Raw genomic sequence first — 26,410 nt, forward strand, 5'->3', positions numbered from 1 at the left:
GCTCAGTAATCACTTCCAACCAGTCTATGGATCTCTGGATCATGCAGGTAGGAACACTCCACAATAAGTGTGCCAAGCTCCCAGCTGGACAAACACTAGGCATGTTGAATCCGTATGTTCTGTGGCAGACAGCTTTGCAAATGTTTCGAATACCATAATTATTCTTCAGTGGTAGCTAAGGGCCTCTTTTCAATTTTCTCTAAAAACTTTAATATTCTTCCTGTGTAATATCTTTAAAATTCTTTCCTACATAATACATATTCATATAATTAATCTTCATAGTCTGAAATCATTACTATAACAGCAGTCTGCTGTATGACTTCTAAGTTATAATACAGTACAAAAAAAACTATGCACACAAAGTATTTGGAAGGAAATCAATAGCATTCTAATAGATCTTACCCATTCTAGACAATTCCTGTTTTCCTAACTCCTCTAAGCTCAGCTCCAGTGTGAAGGGTCCACCTTCAGTACTCTTGAGTAGGCACTCATCACAAGCAGCTTATCAACTGTATTTGCTCTTAATGTTTAACTCAAATATTCTTCCTACTTCCTCTCCTGATCAAAGTATCAGCCTTTCCTCAATCTTTCATGCTTGAAAGCTGCTGTATTACCATTGAATTTATTCTCTTTTCTAAACTAAACAAAACTACTTCTTTCAAATTTATCTCATTCGGTGCTTTTGCTAGATCTACTACATCTCCAACTTATTTTGTTCTCCACTGGAACCCCTCTTTTAATCTGTCCACATCTTTCTGCAAGAGCGTGCATTGAAACTAACTACAGCATTCTGACATCCCCCCAATATCAACTTGACCAACATAAACACTTTATGGTGTTCGCTCTACATCTGAAATGCACATATTGCACACTATAGTTTTAAAATGCAGTTTATAGAAAAAAAAAATCGCACTTCTAAATAACACCCTGTCTGAACACTGAGCAAATATCCAGCAAGACACTAATATCCTGGATTCTGTTGCTGCATAGGCTATTCTCTTAAGTGTATTTGACATTTCCCTCTTAAACATAGCATTTTTCACTGAATGCATTTCTTAAATGTATTTTTTCACCCATCTGCAACCACTACCCACCACTTTAGTTTGAGATAATTTTGTACATAATTATTGCCTCCTGAAGAATTTTAGGCAGCAGACAAAGCAGAGGCCTTTATCAAGCAGCATAGCAATTTTGTGGTTCTCTGACTCCCATCAAATCTCACTCTTAATGCTTTAAGATGAATTTCCTAAAGTCCAGCATTTCTTTTCTTATTTTACCCTGCCTATGCTTGGATCCAACTCAAAACTTAGGATCTCCTGTAGCTAGATCCCCCCTCCAGTCTTTTGTCCTGAAACAGCGAGTGATTATCCCTTTCGTTTAGAACCTCCAATAATTTTTGACATTATGCAACCTCAGATCATCACTATCAGGTAATCAGATTCTCTCAATGGCTAACCCTTTGCTAGTGTAGGATGTTAACTAAGCAGAATAATCTGTCTAGGCAGTAACTAGCAAATCATATTGAATCCAGGTAACTAATCTCAAAGTTTTAAATATTTCTGTTACTAGATCTGGACAACTGTGTTTAGGAATTACAACATAGAATGGATGTTTAAAAAAGGCAGAAAAGTACGATATTCATTTGTATCCTTCTTTGCACACAGTTTCTGACAAACACAGATACAAAATCAGAAGTGAGTCACCATTCATCACCCCCTGGCTCTAATACTCAGACACATCCCTATCATTTCCACCCTTCTCCAAAGGTAATAGCAGCTTGTGAGACTTTGAGTCTAAAAATCCATTTGGAAAGACACTCCAGAAATTTTTATCCAGAATTCATGTAGACTTCAGATACAGGATGTAGCATCAAAAGACAAAACATGCACAATGCCCACATTTAGGGGGAAAGTAAAACCAGAAATGCTATCATAGTCACACATCCACAAATTCTAAGTTTGTGACTTACTCATATTGAAGTTGTTCTGGACCAGTGCCATCCAAATCTGAATTTCTTCAGTACTTCCAACTACTGACAAGGTTTACATAACTTATGTCATTTCAGGTTTTTTTTTTTGGTTGTTTGTTTGTTTCAAAAAATAAGCCTTTTCATGCTTTTTCATAAAAGAACGTTAGCAAAATGCTTAAAATATTATCTTCGTTTCTGATGTTAAATCATGACAACAACTCAAAGCTGCTCATCAACACTAATTACAGTATCTGGCTAACAGCATAACATTCATGCAATAATCTGGTGATGCTTTCTTTTGTTTTATTTGTCATCTTAGAAGTAACAACTTCTAAAGAATAAATAGAAACAAAAGTATTTACTGCGACTTACACTGTAAAGATTCTTCCTTTTCCATAATCATTGGAATATTCAAGTTTCACCCAAGTGTGAAATTATACATGGTCCTAAATACAAAGCTTACTTCGGGGGTGCAGGGGCTGGAATCCTTCATTAAATTCTAATTAGTTCCCATTATGTTTGTAGGGGGTTTTTTAAAATTCATTTGCCATGGGCATAACCATCACACAGAACCATCTAATGCAGACCTGTTCAACACACACAGAAGCTCTTCTATCTGTTTTTACTTTTTCAGCTTCTACAACCTAAGACAGTAGCTGTAAAATTATCCTCCTAGTTATCTGAGAAATTAATTCAATCTTGATATGTTTTAAGTTTTAGTATGTTTTTGAACTAGTTTTAAAAGCCATTTAAATATAATATATATATTTATCATACAGCTTTTGCTTTCCAAGCTGAATTCTGAAGATGCTGCTCCAAAGCAAGGTGCCACAGTTGCTTCTTTTTGCAAAATAATTCTCTATTCTCCCCATATCTTCAAAAATCTACTCATGAAGTCAGATGCCAACATCTGGATGTGTTAGCACACAATAATTGCTAATTGTGTGCTTGGCTGCTCTACTGCACACTTCTTCTAAAATGCCTCAGTTATATTTATCCTATACAGTCTATCTTAGGAAATCCAAACCTTTTAGTACCTTAATCTAAAATGTTTGCTGTTTTCTTTCAGAAGTTGTTTTTCTTTTCATTATATTAACAGAAAACTAAATGCTTGCTACTACAACAGACAAAAAGAAGATACTTATGAAAAAGGAAGAAAAAGATTGTTACTGTAATAATGTTTATTCCACAGTTTAACGACTGCCTCAAACCAACCTGCACGTAAAAATGTGCAATCAGCACATGAAATTGTGACTTTTATTAGAGCTGAAATAGAATCCTATTTGCTTTGCTTAGTTACAAAGATAAATATTTGTGTTTATGATCACAGAATTGAGCTTAAAGTCAGAAGGGACCACTGGAGATTATCTAGTCAACCTGCCTCAAAACAGGGTCAACTAAGAGCAGGATCCAGTCACATACAGAATACTCCCAAGGACGGAGACTCTTATCATCTTCATTGTAAAGAGCTTTTTAATCTCTGAATGGTATTTGTTGTATTTTTGTTTGTGCTTTTGAAAGAATTCATTTTTTTTCTTAAGTATTACTCCTTAGGCAAAAATGGAAGAACAACTTTTCAAAATGAGCTATGGTTTGGCACCTACATTTAGTTTTATTTTTTTATTTTGAGAATTCCTCAGTTGATCGTTTCATTATTTCCTGAGATTGAGTGACATAACGTTAAGTACTATGTACAACATTTTCACAGGATCTAAGACCTAAATAATGTGATATCTCTGTATTTCTCTGGATTTCTAAGGCAAGATGATATGTAATGTTTCATTTCTCACTATAAAACAATAATTTTAAAACATATAAGTAGGGCTCAAAACACCCAACAACCATCCAATATGATTAGGAAAAAACTCCTTTTAGAATGAACATTTTACACTTGTCCTCAAATTCACCTGTAGATCAACTAACAAGACCAGAACTCATAGTGTATTCTCCTTATAATATTTTTTTTTCATTAAAGACATAGCCATGAGAGGACAAAAAAAATTCTTGTCTCCCAGGCAGTAATGTCCAATGGGTGGATACTCTTGTACTACGGAGCAGTTTTACAGATCTCCCTCTTTCTGCCTTCAGCTGTTCCATTCACGTAGGCAGTAAAATAAAGCTTATTAGTTAACTCTATTCCAGACTCCTGGATTGTCTGATTATCCAATGTTGACTATCATTTTTGGTGTTGTCTGGATGGTAAAAAGAAAAAAGTTTTATTTCTGCTATGTCTGGTGTATCTTCTCAATTTCCTAGCTGCTTTTGGGTACTATAAGACCAGAGCTGCTTGCAGGGGTACTGTCCTCAGTCTCCAAGGGAAGATAGAAAGCACAGGTTAACTTTGATAGATCATTGCAGGAGGACTACTGATAAACAGGGCAGTAGTTCTCATTCCTGTGACACAAAATCCAACTGTCCATGTTCTTTTTGTAATAAATGTTATACACACTGTAATAAAGTCAGTTTTTATATGACCAGCTCCCTCAAATGAGAAGAGGTAGGTAGGTAGGTAAAACAGTCAATTGGTAAGAATAAAAAAAAAAGAGACAAATGGCATTCAAAAATCACATTATTTAGCATCAAGAGAAGGTTTTTTATCTGCTGCTAAATGTCATGGGACGAAATAAGAGGAAAAAATGCCTTAAGTATTTTTCCTATTTTTATATAAAAATAATTCTGAAATAACATGACAGATAAAAACATGACTGAATACTTCTTGCATATCTCTTTTCAGCAGGTATTTGCATCTCATTTAAAGAATAAACAAGCATTATGAGAATAGTACACTACTGACCTAGTTGAATAGCAAACTAAAGCAAGGGAGACAATAGCTTTCAAGTATCATTTAATTGCAAATGATCTTCCAAGGAATTATTCATATTTTGCCAAAGAAATCCCCAGAAAAGTTGTATTTCAGCATCAACTCACAATCAGCTATATTATATTGAATACAGTACCAATCAAGTTCAACATCAGTTCTGCAAATGACTGTGACTAGACTAAGGAATGCAAATGCCGCTAAGTGTCCTTCAAGTCTTCTGTTAAGCTTGAGCGCCAAATTCCTTTGTAGTTCTTCTGGGGTATTACCATTAGTATAGAAGGGTTAATAGCAAAGGCTGATGATTGTTTAAAAATTCACATTACCGAAGTGGATTACACTGCATCTACTGAGGGGATCAACAATGTAAGCCTACACTAAGCCATTATTGCAGAAACAAAGCTTGCATTTTAAGCCTTTGGAAACAAGCATAAAATGGACAAAAGAAAAAATTCTTCTGATGTAAGAACAAGCAAACACTACATGCTTTTCATACAGACTCACTTTTTCAGAGCTATAGAGAATACATGAAAATGGACAAATAGCCTGCCCAAAAAGCTCATCATGAACTCCTGACAAGATCTGCAAACTTGAAGAAAAGGACAAAACAGATAACTGTAAGTGATCAAATGGTATAAATGAGGTCTTGTCTTCTCTTTTATTCTAGACACAATCAATTTAATTATCTTTAATTTAGGAATGAAGATTGGAATACTTAAACATGCTTGTAAAAGGTTGGGATTTCAAGTCCTCAGTGAAGTGCTTCATGTTCAAAGGCGCTAAATGATGCAGATTTCTATTACAGTGAGTGGAATCTGAAGTTTCTAAACACATATCCATTTATGTGGTCAGTTACAACTCATATCTCATCAATTCTAGTTTGAAAATATTTGGGATTGCTTCAAGACTTCCCTTTATCCTCCCTCAAACCATCACTAAAATTTGTTTCGTACAAAATTAAAAACTGACAAATAAAAAAATAAATTAATAAACCCCAGGCTGAGCATGCTTTGTGATTGGGAATGCTACTGCTGATGGTTTCCAAGTTCAAGATGAAGATGACCATTACTACTTCCAGTTGCAATCATAAGAGTTCATGTTTTTGGACAAAGTACTTGCCACAGTGGAAAATTCCAGTGTTATGAAACTAAATGAATATAACAGTCAATCTAGTACTATCTCATGAGTTAAGCATTGCACACACTAGCTAAATTACAGAAAACATCCCAAACTTTTGCAGAAATCCTGTTCCTCAGCAGTGAAGATATTTTTATATTAATAGCACAACCCAGCTGATTTAAAGGACTGTGCTAAGATTCACCATGACATAAATAGACAGGAAGACATCATTCAACATCTCTACAATTCAAGCTTTTTAAATGTAACTTGCTTTTGTCTTAATTCTGTCTTGATGAATTGAAATTGGATCAGCCACTGAAGAGTTGTGCAATCTAAGAGTTAACATTAATCATAGCTGAAGCAGGCTACTGCAGAAAGGTTCTGTTTTTCTCAAGTGTGTTTAAACTGTTAGCAGGAACAGGCTTCAAGACATTTGTCTTCTGTGTTTACTTTAAAAAGAGCATCATTATTTAAATGATGCTTTTATGACTGCACAAGTAATGAAGTTCACACATTGAACAGTAGTTTTTCTAGCATGGGAAAAATTAATTCAGTGAATTTTATTAGTTTCTAGAGGTAGGGTTTGCAAGACTCAGACTGAGTACTGAGAACTTACAGTAGTTTTGCAAACTGGGCAACTCATATAAACAGGGGTAGAAGATCTTTATATCAACTTTGATTCAAAAACTTGTAAAATTAGAATATTCTTAGTACCTTCTGTAACATTTTGTATCTCAGAATTTCAATCTTCTGAAGGATGGATAGGAGAAGGTAGAACAGGTTAACTCCCTCCACACTATCACCCTACTCATTTTCTATCAAATCAGAACAGATTCAAGGTTCTAAAGATTTTTTTCTCCTCTCATCTCAGATACGGTGGCATGGCCTCATTTTCTCCCACACTCAGCCTAAAAGCAACTAAAATGAACTTATTTGTATTATAGTTCCACCACAAGGTTTCTCCTTTTTCTGACTGATTTTTTGTTTTTCTTCTTTAAGGGAGGAGAAGGAACACAGTTGTGTTTATAAGCCTACCTTTTTCTCATTAAGGATGTTCTGGTGTTGTTTGGGTTTCTTTAAATATGTTTGCTCCTCCCTAACTTTTATTATGTACTTATCAGAACAGTAAAAAAAATTTGTGCAGTAAGATCACATGCAATTAAATTTCTTTAAAATTGCATCCATGTGTGAAAAATAAATTGCATCGTTGGCTACCCTATGATCTACAGATGAGATAGATAAACATTGACCAAGAATAATCTACATAAGAAAACTGGAAAGTCAGAATATTACTTCTTCAATTTGGTTTGATCTCAGTAGCTTAAATTTCAGAACATATACTTTTTGTTAGCACTTCAAGTATAAATCAAATAAGATGGAAGACAAGTTAAAAATGTACTACTTTAAAAAAAAATTAAATATTGCCACTTCCTAAAAGCAATAAAAATTTGAAAAATAATATGAAAAAGCTTGTCTAAACTGTATTCTTTTCTTTTTATTCTAGCTACATCTTCTAAAAAGCTGATTGAAACAGAGCAAACTGGCTGCAGTAGCCAAAAGCATTTTTCCTGACATGTAATCAATTCTTTGCCCTGTGGACCACTTTGACACCTCGTATGCAGTAAACACAAAAATAGGCCAAGATATGTCACTGGCACTGACCTAATACTCTGATTTTTCTGAGTACAGATCAACTCTCTGTTGTGGAGCTACACAGCAATTTTTGCAGGCAAGCAACAGAAATAAGGTATATTCCAGTAAGTAGGAGCAGAGAAGCAGAAATGTAATATTGCTTTAAAAGAAGAATACCTAAACTTGGCTTTGAGGAAGCTTAGATACACTTATGCACTACAGATAAGAGATAACGTAATTATTTTATATTTGTCAGAGTCAACATATGAAGAAATAACAATTATCATAACAAAAGCTTTTCACAGGGAACGTATGAAGCTTACAGGCTGACACCCAGAGATCTTCAGCCATCCCTGAGTTTCTGCTTGGAGTGTCCCTGTGAATAAAATGAGCTAGGGTTGACGGTAAAAGACAGGGAAACACTCTCTAAAGACGTACTGCCTGCCTCATTGATATCCCTCTTTATACTGCTTGTTTTCAATATACCAAAGGAATCCTGTTCTTTCGTCTTTCAGCAGCATATTAACTTTCTCAAAGCAACAAGGAAAAGGGGTAAAAATACATAACCTGATAATAATCCTTCTAGAAAACTTTTATAGTTCTCTTTAGATTTACTAACTCTTCACCACTGAACAGAAGCAAGAGATCTTTTAGTTACCTGTTAACATGTGCAAAAAAATCTTATGCAAAACTAAAGGCATATACTAAAAACTGAGTTCTATACTAGAGTAATTTTTACTCATCTGACTTTCAAATAGTATTGTAATAAGATGCATTTTTTTTCCTTGAAGTGTTCCTATCGTCTTTTTAAAATACCTTCAATAATTGTGCAAATAAACATACTACTTTTTCGCAGTCTCTTTCAGAAAGAAATTTAACTGGGATGCAGCAGTAGTACAGACTACACTTTTGCACCTCAATAGAATCATCAGTATCTTACAAAGGTGAGAAGAAAGGCCAAAATTAAAACATTTTCAACAACAGCAAGAGGGAGCAAAATAAAACTGGCCAGTTCATGTTGGCATCTAGGGAAGTATGACCTTATTTTAGCATGCTGATTTCTGAAAGAGATGAGGGAGAGTACATTGAACTTAAGTATTAGAAATGGCTATATAGGTAGAAATGCTTCTGTTGGAAGATGCATTTAACATAACTGCTTGTTATTTTAGAAACCTACCAAACACCTGATCTGAATTCTCTGAACTAGATAAAGTTCTGTCCAGTGCGAAAAGGAGTCTACTGGGCTTTGTTCAATGCTTTGCACAATAACTGATTTGTGATAAAGAGGAAAAAGAGGAACATGCTTTACCATAGGCCTTAGCATAGAGAATTACAAGTTTTACATGAGAAAACTGTCTTTGAAATGAAAAACCAAACTGTGAATAAACAACATGGGCACTAATCAACCACGAGACATCACAAGGCAGAAAAAAATCCTTGTAGAACTGATATATAACTTGGCACAAGCTACCAAACTAGTGCAATAGAGATACTGAACATATACAACCACTGCATGGCTATCTCCAGTACCCACAGAGCAAAGTAACAAGTTGGTAGGAGAAATAACGGTATGGAAATAACTACAGTATCCTGAAGTATAAGGAGTTGGACATTTAGATGTTAACTGGCACCTGACCATGAGAACAAACTGGAACATGCACTGACCTCTCGGATAAATGGGAAGCAGGAAATGATCACCAACTCAAAGGGTATTTTCTTCACTCTAAGCTCAGAATTTTGTTAAATAAAGACTCCAGGCCCAACCTGACTAGTGTGTCCTGGCCAAAAACCTAAAGACAGCATTCATATAGTAAAGACTTTCCTGACTGCCTCATCTCAAGTTTAACCTATACATGCATGAGTTTAGGATTTTGGTTCATAGTGCACTTGGGTACTGAAAGGATGATTGACGTGCATCATAGCAAACAATGCAGTAAATGGAAATGGTAACCAAGTAATGAAGAAAATGGAAGCAATGCTAGCACATTTAATCACTGACAAGGAACCTAGCCATGTCTGTGGTGAATTTGAATGCTTTTATATGAATGTGCTATTTAAAGGCAAAGAAAAATCTGAAGGTGAAGGTACAAAATCTTCTGAGATCCTAAAAACTTTGAACTTTCCTATTAGAACTAAAGTAGCAGTCCAAAGTGTTATGTGAAAAAAAAAAGACTCCATTCATAGAATCATAGAATAACCAGGTTGGAAGAGACCCACCGGATCATCGAGTCCAACCATTCACGCGGTTCCATACCAAAGAATACAAAAATAGCAGGAGGAAAAACTTGAATGGATTTCATCCCCCTTAGTTCAAGTTTAATAAACTATACAGTATTTCAAAGTGAGTAATATAATGATCAGCAAGTGTAAAATTCATTAATGGAGACATAGTGCTGCTGCAGGGCAAGAAGCAGGTTCTCTCATCATGATGTAGCAACTCATTTTACTGAATTACTATGAATACACCTTCTGCCTATATCTATGGTGCTGGAAGGTGATGGTGAATGTTTTATGTTGTAGAAAAGCTGGCTCAAGAGAGAGAGCAAGACCTGGAAGGGGTGGCAGGATGACAGTAATTAGATGCAAACAGCTAAGAAGCTTTTGATGACCATCACACATTCAGGGGTCTCCAGATCACAAGAACTAGGTTTGAAGGACTAGTTGGTGTGAGCACTTGGAGAACAACAGCAGCAGTGATTGCAGTGCCAGGAGCAAGGAGGAGACATCTCAAAGGGCGAAAGAAGACTAAACTCCACGTACTGTCATTCTGGAGACGTATAGGGGAGTTTGAGAAGAACTGGCCAATTTATGCACAGAAGGCCCCTGTGAAGGGTAAGACAAATGGTAAGAAGTCATTTGTCCTGGCTGTAGCTAACAAGGCACTACTGTCTCTTGCCCTCCTCTAGCTTTCCAAGAACAAGGTAGGAACAGTACTCTATGATCTAAGAGGTCTTTTCCAACCTAGTGATTCTATGAAACACAGACGTTAATACCCAGGCAGACGAAAGTAGAGTAAACCTTAAAAAGGGGTACTTCACTCATACACTAAGATTTTCAATGAATAAGTAGTGCCTCTCAAATCTGAAAAAGCCAAAGCCTCTGGGGATGATGCTGGTGAAGTATCGGCCCAGGCTGCCCCAGGAGTCAGCCATGAAGGTCCTCGGCACTTGCCTGGACAAAGCCCTGAGTGATCTGCTCCAGTGTTTGCTCTACTTTGGGCTAAAGGCCTGCCTGATTTATCCTATAAATTCTGCAATTGCTTTATTATTTGTGGGCAGGAGTCACACAACAGTTAATAAACCTAAATTCATTTGTTTTGGTTTAATTTTATATTTAGCTTTATAAACATTACTTGGAACTTTTCTGAAGAGCAGCAAAGTATATAATACAGATATTATGCACTAAGAGTTTGAAAAGAAAAAAAATGTACTTAATTACAACAGAAATGAGTGAATCCTGATTTTCTTCACTGTGATGTTATCTTTATTCTAATTATGCTGTTCACTTCCTTCCAAAGTTAACATAATAATAAACTAAGATTATATTTCCTTTCATTCAATGATAAAATACAGAAAACATTTTCCACTAAAGTAATACAAGTATTACTTCTGAAATATAGTTCTTGTCTGAATAACTAATGGTACTCAGACCACTCCACAGTAATGGTGAAGGAACAGTTACTCTGCTTGTTACTCCGCCTTCACAAAGCAAGTCTTTATTAGAAACATTCTTTATAATGACTTTGTATAAAATACAAATGAAATGTGGTTTAGTTTGATAAAAATGCAAACATTTAATTAAAATAGATGAGTTAAACACAAAACAAGGTTACTTATCTAATGTAAAAAGATAAAGAAAATCATTTCTTTACAAATAAATGTGCATAAATTTGCACATGTTTTATTCTCAGTGATTTACATGTTCATGCACTGATTCAATAAAAAAATTGAAATTATTCCATCTGCAACATTTACTGATGTAAGATATTACACAAAATAAAATGAATAGCTCAACATTTGCTTACACTGAAACTCCTCCAATTCTAAACCATTCTAATTAGGCACCTACTATTTAGTATAAAAGGATCTCTGAACTTCAAATGGAAGCATCTGCGAAAAAAATCTGATCATACTTAAAAGACTAAACACCTTCAAGTATTAGTTTTACTAAATGAAAATGCTCACAAGACAGAAAATGTGAAATTTTTCAATATGTGTACAGAAGACTTAACCATTTTTTCTTTTCTTCTTGCCCTTTATCTTTTTCTCCTAATTGTTTTTGAGCTGCTTAGCCTCTGAACCCTGAATTATGCTTTCATAAGATCATCGCTTCTCATTTGTACATTCTCTTCAGTTTTATGCTATATTGACTGAAAATAAATTGACCCATGGCGATATAACCAAGTCACTAGCACTCCTGAAAATTTTTGTCACATGTTAACTGACTCTAACATGAAAAAGTCAAATAAAAACACACACGGTGTGGGGATGCACACACATGTATGTAATTGTGAAGGCAATATTTTGATTACAATAATTATTTTAGTCATGCAAGGATTAGAATAATCTTTCAAGCTTTTTACTAAACTGAGAACATCATCTGACTCTTCTAACTAATTACACACTACAACTGAGTAAATGCATTATCTGGCTGCTGGCCACACAGGCCAAGAGTAAAGATTCTTATCCCAGTGTTACAGTAATTATTATAATATATATCTCTGAATCTGGCAGTCCATCTGCATATGCAGAAAGTGTACAGGTCTGCACACAGTACAAGTTCCTGCAGTTGGGCTGGAGCAACCTCCAGTATCAATACAAGTTGGGGGATGAAGGGATTCAGATCAGCCCTGCCAAGAAAGATTTCAGAGTCCTGGTAGATAAAAATCTGAACATGATCTGGCAATGTGCTCTCACAGCCCAGAAGGCCAACGAAATCCTGAGCTGCACCAAAGAAGTGTAGCTGACAGGTCAAGGGAAGTGATCCTGTCCCTCTACTCCAGTGAGCCTGGATACCTGGAGTACTGCATCCAGATCTAGAGCCCTCAGCACAAGGAAGACATGGACCTGCCAGAGATGAGTCCAGAGAAGAGCCACAAAAATCATCAGAGGACTGGAGCACTTCTTCTGTGAAGAAAGGCTGAGAGAATTGGGATTGTTCAGTCTGGAGAGAGGAGGGGTCCAGGGAGATCTCATTGCAGCCTTTTAAGACTTAAAGAGGGCTTATAAGAAAGATGAGGACAAACTTTTTAGCAGGGCCTGTTGCAATAGGACAAGGGGTAATTGTTTTAAACTAAACCAGGATAGAGTCAGACTAGATACAGGGAAAAAAGTATTTTACAATGAGGGTGGTGAAACACTGGAACAGGTTACTCAGAGAAGTTGATAGATGCCCCATCTCTGTAAACTATCAAGGTCAGGTTGGACAGGGCTCTGAACAACCCGATCTAGTACAAGATGTCCCTGCTTATTGCAGAGGGGTTGGACTAATTTAATTTTAAAGGTACCTTCAAACCCAAACTATTCTATGATTCTGTGATTCTACAATGGCCAGATCCAAAAGGAAATATTCAAGCAATGTATGTCCAGCAAAAAGCTGGCCCTGAATATACCAACAACAAATTGCGTTCATGTTCCATGCATGGAAATAAGTGCAGCCTACAAATGATCAAAAGGAAATTTCTGCATTACAACTCCGCAGGAATTCCACCTGAGAAATTGAATTTCTCAGTTATGAATACAGAGGAAGGAATTCTTCTGGTGTTGGTTACCTAATATGCTGACAGATTTTTAATATTTATGACTGTACAATCAAAACCACTAAAAATAACTAATCACAGGAATAATCTGTTGAAGAAGGACTAGAATAAAAACGAGGAATCACATAATGCCTATCTAGACAATATTTACATATTTTTTTTTCCTTTTAAAGAACTTCACATCTCATTGATTTCAACTACAACACTTCATGGCACAAAAATACGTATCCATTTACAAGTTACAATAAAGTGATTCACAGCTGTGCTCAGACAAACAGAAATAATGCATTGCCATATAAAACATCAGAAAAAAGTATTATTTAAGAATAAGAATGACAGAGACATTTCCTTCATTCCCTTAAAGACTTTTTAAAATTCCTACTGCTCTTCATGTATGTCCTTATTTGTATTGTGCTCTTGGTAACACTACAGAAGTGAAGATTTTGAATCAAAACAATTTGAAGGCAACACTTATAAAATTTTGAATTAAAAATGCATAATGTATGCAGATTTCTGCAGAGAGGAGTACAGAGCTGGAAGACAGACCAGACATGTAACCTGCTCCCAGAAACCTGCTAGACTTTGATATTATTCATCTTGCTCATCCTGAAATAGATCCAGACCAAAGATTCACTAGGCAAAGAAATGGCAAGTATTTACTGAGATCTACAAATATTCATCTACTTCATCTACTTGCACAACTTCCTACTAATTGAACACCGTGAAATAATCTGATAGACTACTAAGTATTGTGCAAATTGATATTTATACTATTTCTCAGGCTTCTATGTATTTTTTCTTAATCTAAACTGAGACTTCATAACAAAGGCTCCAGTAAATAAGTTCTTTCATTGGCAAATCCAAGTGAATGTAATCTCCAAAATATCTCTTCGAATAGTGCCTTTAAACTAGGCTCCATCACATCATGCTGAGAATTAAATACCTGAAAATAATTTTGATAGCATTTTGGACTAAAGTAAATAGTATCAATTAAAAATTCTGACATTTTTTGGTAGAAAGAGAAAGATGAGTTCTCGGACCAAAAGCACTCATCTTTGGCTAAAATCAGACACAGGTGTCGTCTTAATGTGGTTGTCTCTGCATATGATACTGGATTTGAAGCAAATCCTTTCCACCTATTATACTTCTACATTTAAATCACTCATTTTTCCCCAAAACACTCTAGGTATTGTGTTACTTTTTTTAAACTTATGCTCAAGAGAAATAAACAGAATCAGCGAAAGTAGCAGTATCCTATCAACTTATAATTTCAGTTTGCTCCTACAGAAAAAAAACACAACTTTTTTTTTGTAGGGCTTTTTGGGTTTTTTTTTTTCTTTGCAGAGGGTGAATTTGCAATTAAATTTCAATGAGAACAAGCGCATTATTCAAGCCAAATTGCCACAACTTCAGAAGAAAATACAAACAGATAATATCTTAAGATATCTACCTAGAACTAGCAAAATGCTCAAAGGGCAACTAATCCACATTCTAATGGCACCGAGAGGGGGATGTCATTAAGAGTGACTGCCGTCATAGAGATATCCAAATAGTACTAGAATGAGCACCCACATTATTTAAGTAACACCTAAAAAATTCTTATTAAGATATCAAAATACACTCAATTTAAGTTAATTTGACATATCTGGAAATATCTATTGCAAAACACTAAATTTAACGTAGAAAGCTGAAAAAATCACTGAACTAAATTCTAAATTTTCAGGTGTGGCACTAAACATTATTTATTTATAAGAAACCTTTTTTTCTTTGAGTAGGACCAATCCAGAGAATCAATATTATGACAAGCTACCACTTGTCAAGTCCTTCTAAGAGATGTATCCATTTTCCAAGCATGAAAGTCCACTGGGACTGCTTGTTAAACACAGCAATTCTGGTTGTCTAAGTATGCAACATATCAACTGGCTTACTTCTTAAATTGGTTACTGCTTTTTAACAAATGCTTCCACTGAGAAAAAAGGCAGACAAAATCGATGCATCTGTATGCAGTCTAATACAGTTTTCCCCCTGCTAGAAGCTGAACTGCCAGAAGCTGCACTTCTGGTGCTTGAGAAACACAGAAACCCCAAAGTTTGAGAATAAAAATTGAGATCAATTCAGCCTCTGGCAGTGCCAAAACCTTTTTCTGAGATTATATGTTTCACAGTGTTATACAGATGGAAGCTGGCAAATAGGACTGTATGCAGTTCTTGATCAGATGCTTAAGACTTTATACTTCAGACAAGCCATTCACCTATTTTATGAAAAAAGAGTAAATTAAGTCTCAAAGTGATTTATTACTGTTACCTACATCAATGACATGGATGTTGTGAGGCTAACGTTGCATCTGTGCTTGAGAATTCCAGGATGAAATGCACTGCATAAAGTCCAAAGTAGTAGTAGCATAATTAACTATTCAGTGTAAAAGCTATCTTGGGTTTTGAAAAGCTATCTTTTGCTTTGAAAACTGGGACTATCAACACATTTCTGGATTAACTGTCTCTGCACAGTTATCACACGCTGCCATAAAAATTCCAGATGTGATACAGTACTTGCATTCAGAAACATTATCCTTTAAGAGAACACCATTTTGAATTTTGGGAAGAATTACATTGATATAATATTGAATAGTACTGTTCACTTCAGTAAAGAGTTACAGACAGACACACGGACCAGATCACATAAGCAGAAGGAACTGCAATTTAATCACAACTGCTGCACTGAGAGAACACCTGGTGCTGAGTGAGGATGGGAGATGCTGTCTACTTTTAAAGTCCCTTGAGATAAGGCTACCTGTGATATGCACAAATCAAGCGTCAGGACTGGTGCCTGTTTTTCTTATGTCTTTTTTAGTGACGCTATTTAAAAAGCACTAAAAAGTTGTAAGGAGGGTGGAAAACTATGCCTCTTCTGTAGGTCCTCAGACATTATAAAAAAATTCAGGCACTTGATTTCAGACAAAAGCTCAGATACTTTAAGTTATTTCTAATATACGCTTAAAAAAACCTTTCAATTCCTAAAAAACACTAAGACACTTTTGCTAGTGGTTCTGTTTCTAACACTGCATCACAGACCTTGGCTCAAGCGTAACAAATTTCTCCTCATAAAATTCAAAATGGCCTTCTTCCAAAACCAGCGTTCAAAAAAAAAAAAAAAGAAAAGAAAAACGCTCTTAAAGCTAGCACCTGAAAGCTCACTCTCAAATAGCAGCATATTTTAGTAGTATAAAACCAGAGCGCACTATTATTATGGACCTTGTTCTCACCAACAAGGAGGGGCTGGCAGGGAACATGAAGCTCAAGGGAAGCCTTGGCTGCAGCGATCATGAAATGGTGGAGTTCAAGATCTTTAGGGCACCAAGGAAGCTGCACAGCAAGCTCGCTACCCTGGACTCCAGGAGAGCAGATTTTGGCCTCTTCAGGGATCTGCTTGGTAGGGTACCATAGGATAAAATCCTGGAGGGGAGAAAGGCCCAAGAAAGTTGGTTAATATTCCGTTCCTGAGGGAACTGGTGGATTAAGTTGCTAAGCCACTACCCATCATATTTGAGAAGTCATGCCTGTCTGGTGAAGCTCCCACTGAATGGAAAGGGGAAACAACTTCCCTTTTCAAAAAAAGTTAAAAAACAAAGACCCAGGGAATTAGAGGCCAGTCAGTCTCACCTCTGTGCCCGGGAAATCATGGAGCAGATCATCCTGGAAACTACATTATGGCACCTGGAAAATAAGGAGGTGACTGGTGACAATCAACTTGGCTTCACTAATGGCAAATTACGTCAGACAAATTTAGTGGCCTTCTGTGACAAGGTTACAGTGCTGGTGGATAAGGAAAAAGCAACTGATGACATGTACTTTGACTTGTGCAAAGCACCCAACACTGTCCCACATGGCATTCTTGTATTGATAGATGGACCATTCTAGGCTTATAAGTTCTATATGTTTTCTTTGAGAAATGTTCTTTCAAATAAATCACAGGAAAAAAACACCCAATTCCTGTACAACAAATCTAGCTCTTAATTATTAGATCATGAGGTTTTTCTTTTTAAACATACACTTCCAAGAGCTGATAAACAGACGATAACGTGAACTCCATAGATACCAATGTCATTCCATCTCAATAAAGGAACATGACTATGATGGGAATCTGAGTATCTTAAAGCTATGATATAAGAAGGCATTACCTTTCAGGTTAGCCATTAAAGGCTAACATGACAAACTGCAAAAGCTCTTTTAATATTAATAAAGAAATAATGAAGAGTCCTGCATACAGAAGGACTCCAGCTGCTGGGTTTTGAGGAGTATCAGTCAGTAAGAAATACCAAGAGCTACATCTACAAAATTAGTTGCAGGTACCAATATTCAGATGTCACTGATATCCTCAGATTTCCTGCTCAACTGCAACCTAAACCTTTACACAACTTAAGCCTCTATGACAAAGGCATTTACGTACAAGACCACTGAAGTTCTACCATTCAGACACTTCCCAAACTACTGATTTTATGCAAAACAAAGCTAGGCATAACAAGATCCCTCTGTTTCAAGGAACTGAGCAGTATCCAGGGTGATACTGGTCTAGTGTCTAGAGAGGCCGTGCAGCCATTCTCACATCATCACTTTTGAAAAGTTATTTAAACTTAGATATTCTTCATCCCAGGAGGTTGCCCCATGGAGTTTCTAAATCCCATTTCAGTCCTCTTGTGCAAACTCATTTACTCTGCAAGAGCAACCAAATACTCAGTAGAAGGAATAGAGGAGAGTTACCAATGGTATTGCAACATCAGAAAGCAGGATTGAAACCATGCTGTGAAATGGAAACCAGACATTAAGAGAGCTTAGTTCCAGACCACTGAGTATGGAAGCAGAATCCATGTCCTGGCAACACACTGTGTGTCTCTTCAAGATACAAGGGCATCTGCAAATATGCCTTAGATGGGAATGTCCTATTTGTCTAGTGAATAAATCTAAGCAGCCATCTCTTCTGTTAAGATAATTTTTGTTTAACTTTCTCTTGTTCCTTTTGAGAAAAGTCTGGCTATCCCAACTTCAAGAGAAAGTATACTGGTAATAAAGCAAAGGAAAGTCACCCAATTGGTTTGGAGGCAGAAGGCTTAGGCCATGTTGCTGCCCTCAGCATTTCCTACTGTTTTTCTTAAATCACTGCCTGCCAGCTTCCAATTTCCTAAGAAACACAGGGTTTCGGGCACCATCTCAAGACATGTAAGCAGTTAAATCCATAAAAATATGGGACTTTGAGAAAAGTTTAGGCATGTAGGTGCAAACTATAAACTTAAATCATTTTCACTTGGTACTTGAACTTTTTAGGCATCATGCCACATGGAAGATATCATGCAAACTTTTCTGCCAAGAATTGTCCCAGTCTGGAAAAAGCTGAGGAGCGTCATCCAGACATCTTGTAGACTACACACTAAAACATTGTGTTACATTCTTTGACTTGATTTGCTTTAGATTCCTCAGAAAACACTGCATCTTGGCTGTTACAGACAGCCTCCAAGAAGTGAAGAAACATTTAAGCCTCCTTGCCTTTGGAAAGACCCAAAGATATTCTACTTCTAAGGAAATCCTACAGTGTAGCATGTGAACAGCAATCTCTCACCATTTTAGACCAGAAACATGTGATCCTAGATCAGTGTATTCTATTTCAGTTCTGCTACATCACCTCTGGTGTATTTATTCCATGTCACAGATGACCACAAAGTCTACCTCACTTCTACCTTTCAGAAAAATAGAATTAAAATTGCAGAAGTATACTGTAACTATGTTCTAGCAACAGCCAACTATTTTACCAAAATAGAAACAATTCCTCTCATCATAACTCACACACAAAAATAAAAATGTTATTTCTTTTCAGGTATTTAGTAGAAGAAAAGCAAAGATGATAACCCAAAATAATGAATAAGAATTGAGAGCAGGATGACTTCATACTAGTACAGGAAATATTGGAATTGTAACACAAAAAGTTTTACTTGTGTTCTTAAATGTATGCCATGGCTATTGTGAAAAAAGGTTACCTGAAGAGATAGGTACAACACACCTCTCCTTCAGCACCCTAAGCAGCTTAAAATCAAGGCTCAAACAAAGAAGCCAATGAGAAAAGATAAAAAAGATTTAAATGTGCTATAGAAAGAAAAGGAAATTAATGACCTTGTAAGGAAACACAAGAAATTAATGGGGAAACATTGAGTTCTCTGCTGTTCTGAAAACAGTCATACACGTTAATCCATAAATTATCTGAAGCAGATAGAGAACCAGTGATATGAAATGTATCACAGTTCAAAACCACTTGGGGAACAACATAACATATATGCACATCTCGCAAGGAAATACACTGAAGGACAGAGATAGAATGCACTAGACATAAATTAACAGGGAGGGCTTGTGCTGGGTTTTGGGCTATAAACAGCCAGATCCTTGAGCTAACTAAGGAGAGCCTGGACACTATCTGAACATCTTCAATGGCACACACTGCATTGCTTGGGAGTGAGAGTTCAAAAATAAGAGGCCAGTAGATATGAAAACAACTGGATATTTTTTTTATGGTTCTAATGCCAATTTAAATGATCTGGTTTTTTCCAGTAAAAAGGAACACCAGAAAAACATAAATGTTAACAGAAATTATTAAATAAGGAATAGCTGAGGAATTTAATGAAAAATTCTAAGCCTTTTTTTATACTAATAAAGCCTTTTTTCCCCACTTTCACCTTCTTTCTCACTATTAAAATATTTCAGAAAGTTTGTTCTTCTGCACTACTCTGCACAAAATGCATTCTTCTTCATTAATGATGCTTTTCTATCAAAAGCAGAAGCTTCATGAATGGGTTGAAAGGCTACCCAGTTTCACTGTTACTGCTGGAATACTACATTTAGCTTTGTCTACAAGCCATTCTATGGCTTTTCATAGGTATATTCAATGAAAAGTATTTAACCTCCTAAGCCAATAATTGAGAAGGGTAATAAGTTGTATATTCAACAACAGAATTAAAATATGACAAATTAGAGCACTTAATATAGAGATGCTGTAACTTACAGTGATGCAGTTCAAAAAAAGAAATAGTCCATTAGGGGACAAAGGGTTGACAAAGACCCTTTAATCGCTCAAGAAATAAATCTGTGTTCTTCTGATACATTATTAACAAGACCAACAGGAATGAAGTCACAAAAGTATAAATAATTCAGGTTTTTTTCCTATAACCTAGTTTGCGATTTAGCAAGATGAAACTAAAAAGAAAGAAGAACAACTGTTTATAATCTAAAAGATTTCATCTGTGAATTACTTAAAATTTGCACAATTTTAAGTATGATTATCATTTCATGGTAATATGCTAACATTATCAGTAATTATTAAAATTACTACACTTTTCTTACAATTAGAGAAAGATATGTTCTAAAGAGTTCCCCTAATGCTTTTCTGGGGAAAGCCATTAACTTATCACATATCAAGCCATTCTTTAATATATCCACTGGAGTACTTTCCAAGATCCCAGGTGGCCTTTCACTAATTCAGATATTAGAAAGGGTTTCCTAAATTCATCACTCCAAAGGAAGTGGCTGAAGAGAAATGAAAAAAAAAAAACAGTTAGATGCTAATAACTTTCTAACACCCTTCTCTTCACATACAGTCTTATCCACTCTAGGGATAAGGTAATCTTCTATGGCAAGATTTTCCTCACAAGCCATTTTCCCCAAACTTTGTAGTACTCATTGATAGCCTTTTTTAGACTCAGTCTTAAAAACAGTTCCCCAAAGGAAACACACATGAGCACCAAACAAAAGAAGATAAATCACACCCAGTGTCTTATGTATAGCAGGACATTTAGTAGGTCATAGTTCTGTTGCAAAAATAGCATATACTGTCTATGACTCGCAATTTAATCATCTGACCTGCAAACCACAAGTTTTGCTTTGCCATGCTACCTGTCTACACTTCCACATGTCATTTCTCCTTCTCAATACTAGTCCTCAGTGTATTTAATGAGTTGATTTCAGATCACCTGCCCAACACATCACAGACATCATGAACTCCAGTTCTGCAGTGCTTGCAGCATCCACTCACTGCCCACATGACCTCATTTTTGTATGTTAAAGGCAGGATAACTCAATTACCCAGATAGGTAAAATGTAAGTGGGTCTAGGGCTGTACTCGAGATGCCTTTTCAGCCTAACAATAAATGGTTGATAAGTGTTCCAAAAGAGAAGTTTCAACTAGGAGGACAGAAATTTATCTAACCCTATTTCCTTGTCTAAATTATGAGAATGCCATGGGAAACAGAAAAAAACAAATGGTATTTAGGTTACATCCCCATTGTTCTACCTTTATCCAAAAGGCTAGTTTTCCTGCCCCATTCCCACACAGCACATACAAATATAGGGCATAATCTACTGATGCCAATGATTGGACATCAGTTTACTGGAATGCAACATGGTCTTACACTGTTAAGACAAATGTGAAAAAAACATTATGCTGCACCTCACTGGAGAGAAAAAATTAGTAGTAACATAGAATTTTAGCCACCTTACGTGCATTTTGACTGAGCTTCAAGCAGAAATGTATGCTTATGAACATCAGCAGACTAGAGCTACCAAATTCACTTGAAGTATTTGAGTTCTGCAATTTACATTAAAAATACATCACCATCATTTAGACAGATGGTGGCAAAGACAGTTTGATCAAAGTAATGTACAGAAGGGGGTAGCCCATTTGTCTCCACTTCCCTCTCCTTAAATCCATTTAAGGAGTTGGAAAAAATCTTCTATAACTTGACCCTTTTCATCTGGATCTCAAAGGACAGATCGTTCTCAAATAGAGATGGATTTTACAAATACGTATAGTAGTTTAAGTTTGTTAGCTAATTCAAACTACAGACTGGCAGAAGTAAGACACCAGGAACAGGTCAGGAGATAGCTAAATTTAGGGCTAGGTCTGCAAAGAGATTTTTTTCGTTGCTAGAAAACCATGAGACTTCCACAAAGCTGGAAGGTATATTGAGCTTTGGAAGGGGCAAGAGGAAATGGGAAAAACTGAAGGCAGAAGGAAATGCAATGACTTTTCATCTAAGCTATTCCTTCAGTGGCAATTACAATAATCTGCTTTATTAACCATCTATCTTTAGAATTCAGGATTTTTTTCTCAAAAAAACCCTGTAGCCTAGATAAGAATCTTAGAACGCTGCACTGGGAAGCAATTTAGTTTTATAGTCATGTTTTATTAAAGTTATTTTTACAGCACAGAGAATAAACTAAGAGCAGAGTAATACAAGTTATCAGAAGATTAAATACTATTGTAATAACGCCTACCTTCCCACAAAACACCTAAAAATGACCATTGCACAACTTCAATACTTCCATTAGAAATCAGGCATGTATTTACCTGAACATTAGAGACAATATAATTTTACACTAGCGCATGCAATTAGCAGAATTGGTGATACAGTAGGAGAACTATTATCTTAGAACAGGTCACCAAGTATTGCCTATTAGACCTTCCCCACAGGCAAAATTACAGACAACAATACTGGCACTGAATGAGGATCACAGTCCTGCAGAACACTTTTTAATTTACTAATTCTAGAATTAAAATATTCTGTATTCTAAAAATAGTAAATTATTGCACTTAGAAAACAGCTTGTGCTGACAAAGTATCAGGCAACATTCTATTAACTCAGATAAAATAGTTTCTGAAATTATTTTTAAATATCACCCAGTTTATGGATGCTTAATTAATTTACCAACTAGGTACCCAACTTGACCAATGCTATCAGAATCAAAGAATGCCAAGAATGAGTAGTATTTTCAGTTCTGTTCTGAAATACAAGCTATTACCTATACTAATACCCATACCCAAACTAATTCTATATTCTTAATTTACATACATTTTTTAAAATGTTGCTAGCTTCTAAGTTCCCTTACCGTAGACCACAGATAACTTTTAATAATTGACTCAAACTTTTTAAAAATTCAGTTAACTTTCATATCAAATTATACGTTTGGATGGTAAAGGCATTAACACATAAAGCCAGAAAAGTTATCAAAAAATGCTTCAGGAGTATTTTCCTATTTTTTAATTTTCTCAATGGGTAATTCTTAGATTATGGAAAAGGAATGTTTAACTTTGCAAGTCACACTATTATAGGAAGAACAGACACATTATCACTAAAATATTTGGGTTCTGTTACAAAAGATTCAAATAAACAAAGCTTGAGTAAAAAACCTCCTATCTACTGCCAAAGTAAAGTACTCAAGATTCCGAGAGCTTTGACAAAGCATAAAAAACACACCTGGAACTTCACTGCCACATATAAATTAGTGAATTCTCAATTTAGTTAAGCTCTAGATGCAGTTTTATTGGTCTCTTCCATTTTACATCTCTTGTGATAACTTCCTTACCCTATTACAAATTCATTTATTCAGCCTCCCCACCCCCTTCTTTCTTAGTGGTTACAACTGGTACAACTTTGTATCTCAGGACGTAGGAACAGTTATTGTTTCTTTAAAAAAAAAAAAAAGAAGTAGCACCCTTAGAAGGCTGTATTTGCCTGCAACTTTGGACTTCTCTTCATTAAACAAAAGGTGGAGAGATCTTTTCGCCCCAGCTACAATACTTATCATAATCTCAGAGCAGCTGAACAAAGTTGGCCATGATCCATTCAGTTTAGATTCAGTAGGAAAAAACTAAGTCGATACAGTGGATGAAATCTCCAGTCCACACAGAATACTGGTTGGAAATTAAAGCCTAGTCTAAAAACAAATATGGAGCATGGTTCACAGCAAAAGATCCAGTTAGAAAGACAATATCACCAGTCCCCTTAACCTGAGATGTGAAAGATGTAGTAGATGTGCACTCGTCATGCCCATGCAACACCTCAAGGTTAAACTGCAGCACTGCCCCAAATTTTACTCAAGCTGCCATCTGGCTCCCTAGGAGAAATACAAGTATTAAGGTATTATTTTGTGAGTTGGTTTGGTGTCTTTGCCTCATGTGCATGGCAGAGAGGGAGGCAAGATGGAGAGGGTAAGACACAGGTTCAGCTGTGCCTGGCTGTGTTAAGGAACGTTAAGAGCTACAGTTACTTTCTAGTGTCTTGTTTTGGAGGCACATAAGGACAATAGGTGCTATTCTACTTTTATCATTTAATGATTTTTTTCACATGACAAGAATAAAAGAATAAAGTTATCAGAAACAAATATGGGAAAGTACAAAGTCTGAAATTCCTCTTGCCAACACTGTTTCTATTAATAGAGACAAATATATCACTATTAGGCTACAACATACTAAGGCCTTATAGGAAAACAATGTAACAGTGAAGCTTCCTAAAGAAAGGAAGAAAAAGATGACAGTGTTATGTTCAGTTTCCTAATTAACAATAATGTGAAAATACATTGGCATAAAGAGTTTAATATAAATTTGATTGCAACTACTTCCCAAGGCTTATGTGGTATGTGTAGCATTGTACTGTGACACAGGATATCAGAACAGAGTGTGACTGTGCATCCTGTCAATCATCTGTCAATATATCCAGCTTCCTACAAATAACCTTTGTATATGGGAACATTTTCACAAACCTCAGTAAATTAAATTTTTACTACTGATAAACACATTTAGCAAACTTACTAAATTAAAGCCACTGCCACTAACATGCATAAGGAACAAAACAATGTCATGGTTACCTTTCTGCAACTACATGTAAAGATCTCCTATAGTTATTTAAAATACACGTTTATATTTCAGATATTTCAATTTGTTTTAAAGAAATGATGTATTAACAAGCATGTGTGCCTTCAAAGTCAGCATGTAATTTCTGTTTTTCTCCTCCACTTCATGCTTCCTGTAAAAACAAATAAGAAAATACTTTCTTTTATACAAAACATCTTGGAGTCATTTATAGTAAAGAAAGTTAGACTAACCAGATTTTCCATTAAGCAAGCAGCAGACAAATTTATTCGGGAGAAAAGGTCACCTTCTCCAGAAAAGACAGATATCCAGACATCAACGATGTCTATTAGCTGAGATCACTGTGCAAGTCACCAAGTAAGGTCACACTCAGGTTCAGGGCAGTGATGAAAAATACTATGCTGAAAAAACTGAGAAGACAAAAAGCTTTCACTGTGCTCACGAATTTGATAAAGTTGATAACTGAAGAATGGAAGAAGCATGACTAAACACAATATTCCCCTGAGCTCTGACAAGCTATACAAGAAAAAGTGTCATCAGAAATTATTGCTGATATCTCATCCATTAAATGACCCTCTATTTCTTTGCACACATTTTTTTCTTTCATTGATCCATAACATTTAGAAAGTGGATTTGACTAGCATAAAGCTCCTCCTGACTGCCCAGGAAATTTAACCTGGAACACTGTATAATTATGAGTTTGACTGCAATATGCAGACAGAGTTTGTATTGGTGAAGAAAAAAAAGAATATTGGTACTGAAATATTCCCTGTTCCCTGATATATTCTGTGACTCTCACTTCAGGTTTGGCAAGCCAGCATTTCCTGAAGGAACAAACGCTCCTGCAACCATAACAGCTGGCCAAACAAAACATCTGACCACAAATCCTGGAGAAACTGCAGCATCTTTCTCCAAATATAAACGTAATTATGATTTTTTTAAGTAAGTCCTGTCACAATTCAGACATGCAAGGTGAATTCTTTATCTCTACAATGTTTTACAAATACTTTACGTCTAACCAAGACCCCTAGAATTATAACCTGCAAGTTCAAGCTATTTAAGATGAAGCAAGTTATACAATTTGTCAACTTTCATGGTTCTGGTTCACTATGCAGGCTGCACTGTTGGTATTATCTCCTGCTTCCTTCTTACAGAGTCACCTTACACATTGAAAATTGCATGTAAACAGTGAACAACCACCTAGGTAATGAGAATAATCTAAGGACAAACGACAATCAGAGTTCAGCTCCCTCAGCCAGGATACCATATAAGTACATTATAACAGTACTGGCTAGTACTGTGAGAGGAATGAAGGAAACTGGAAGGACCAGAAGGATTCCAAATTATGAAAGGTAAGCATATTACCACCTGACTGTTACTTCAGAGACAACATCCAAATACTAGGACATTGCTTTGATCAATTCATCAGCTC

The 26,410-nt window shown here is 35.9% G+C and overlaps 1 protein-coding gene across 12 annotated transcripts in view; it reads right to left on the minus strand.

The window, feature by feature from the left end:
- The window catches only part of SLIT2 (slit guidance ligand 2), a 258,279-nt gene that overhangs the window by 196,284 nt on the left and 35,585 nt on the right, over window positions 1-26,410 (minus strand). The window lies entirely within an intron of this gene.

This window comes from Phaenicophaeus curvirostris, chromosome 4 (assembly GCF_032191515.1).
Source record: "Phaenicophaeus curvirostris isolate KB17595 chromosome 4, BPBGC_Pcur_1.0, whole genome shotgun sequence".
NCBI lineage: Eukaryota > Metazoa > Chordata > Aves > Cuculiformes > Cuculidae > Phaenicophaeus > Phaenicophaeus curvirostris.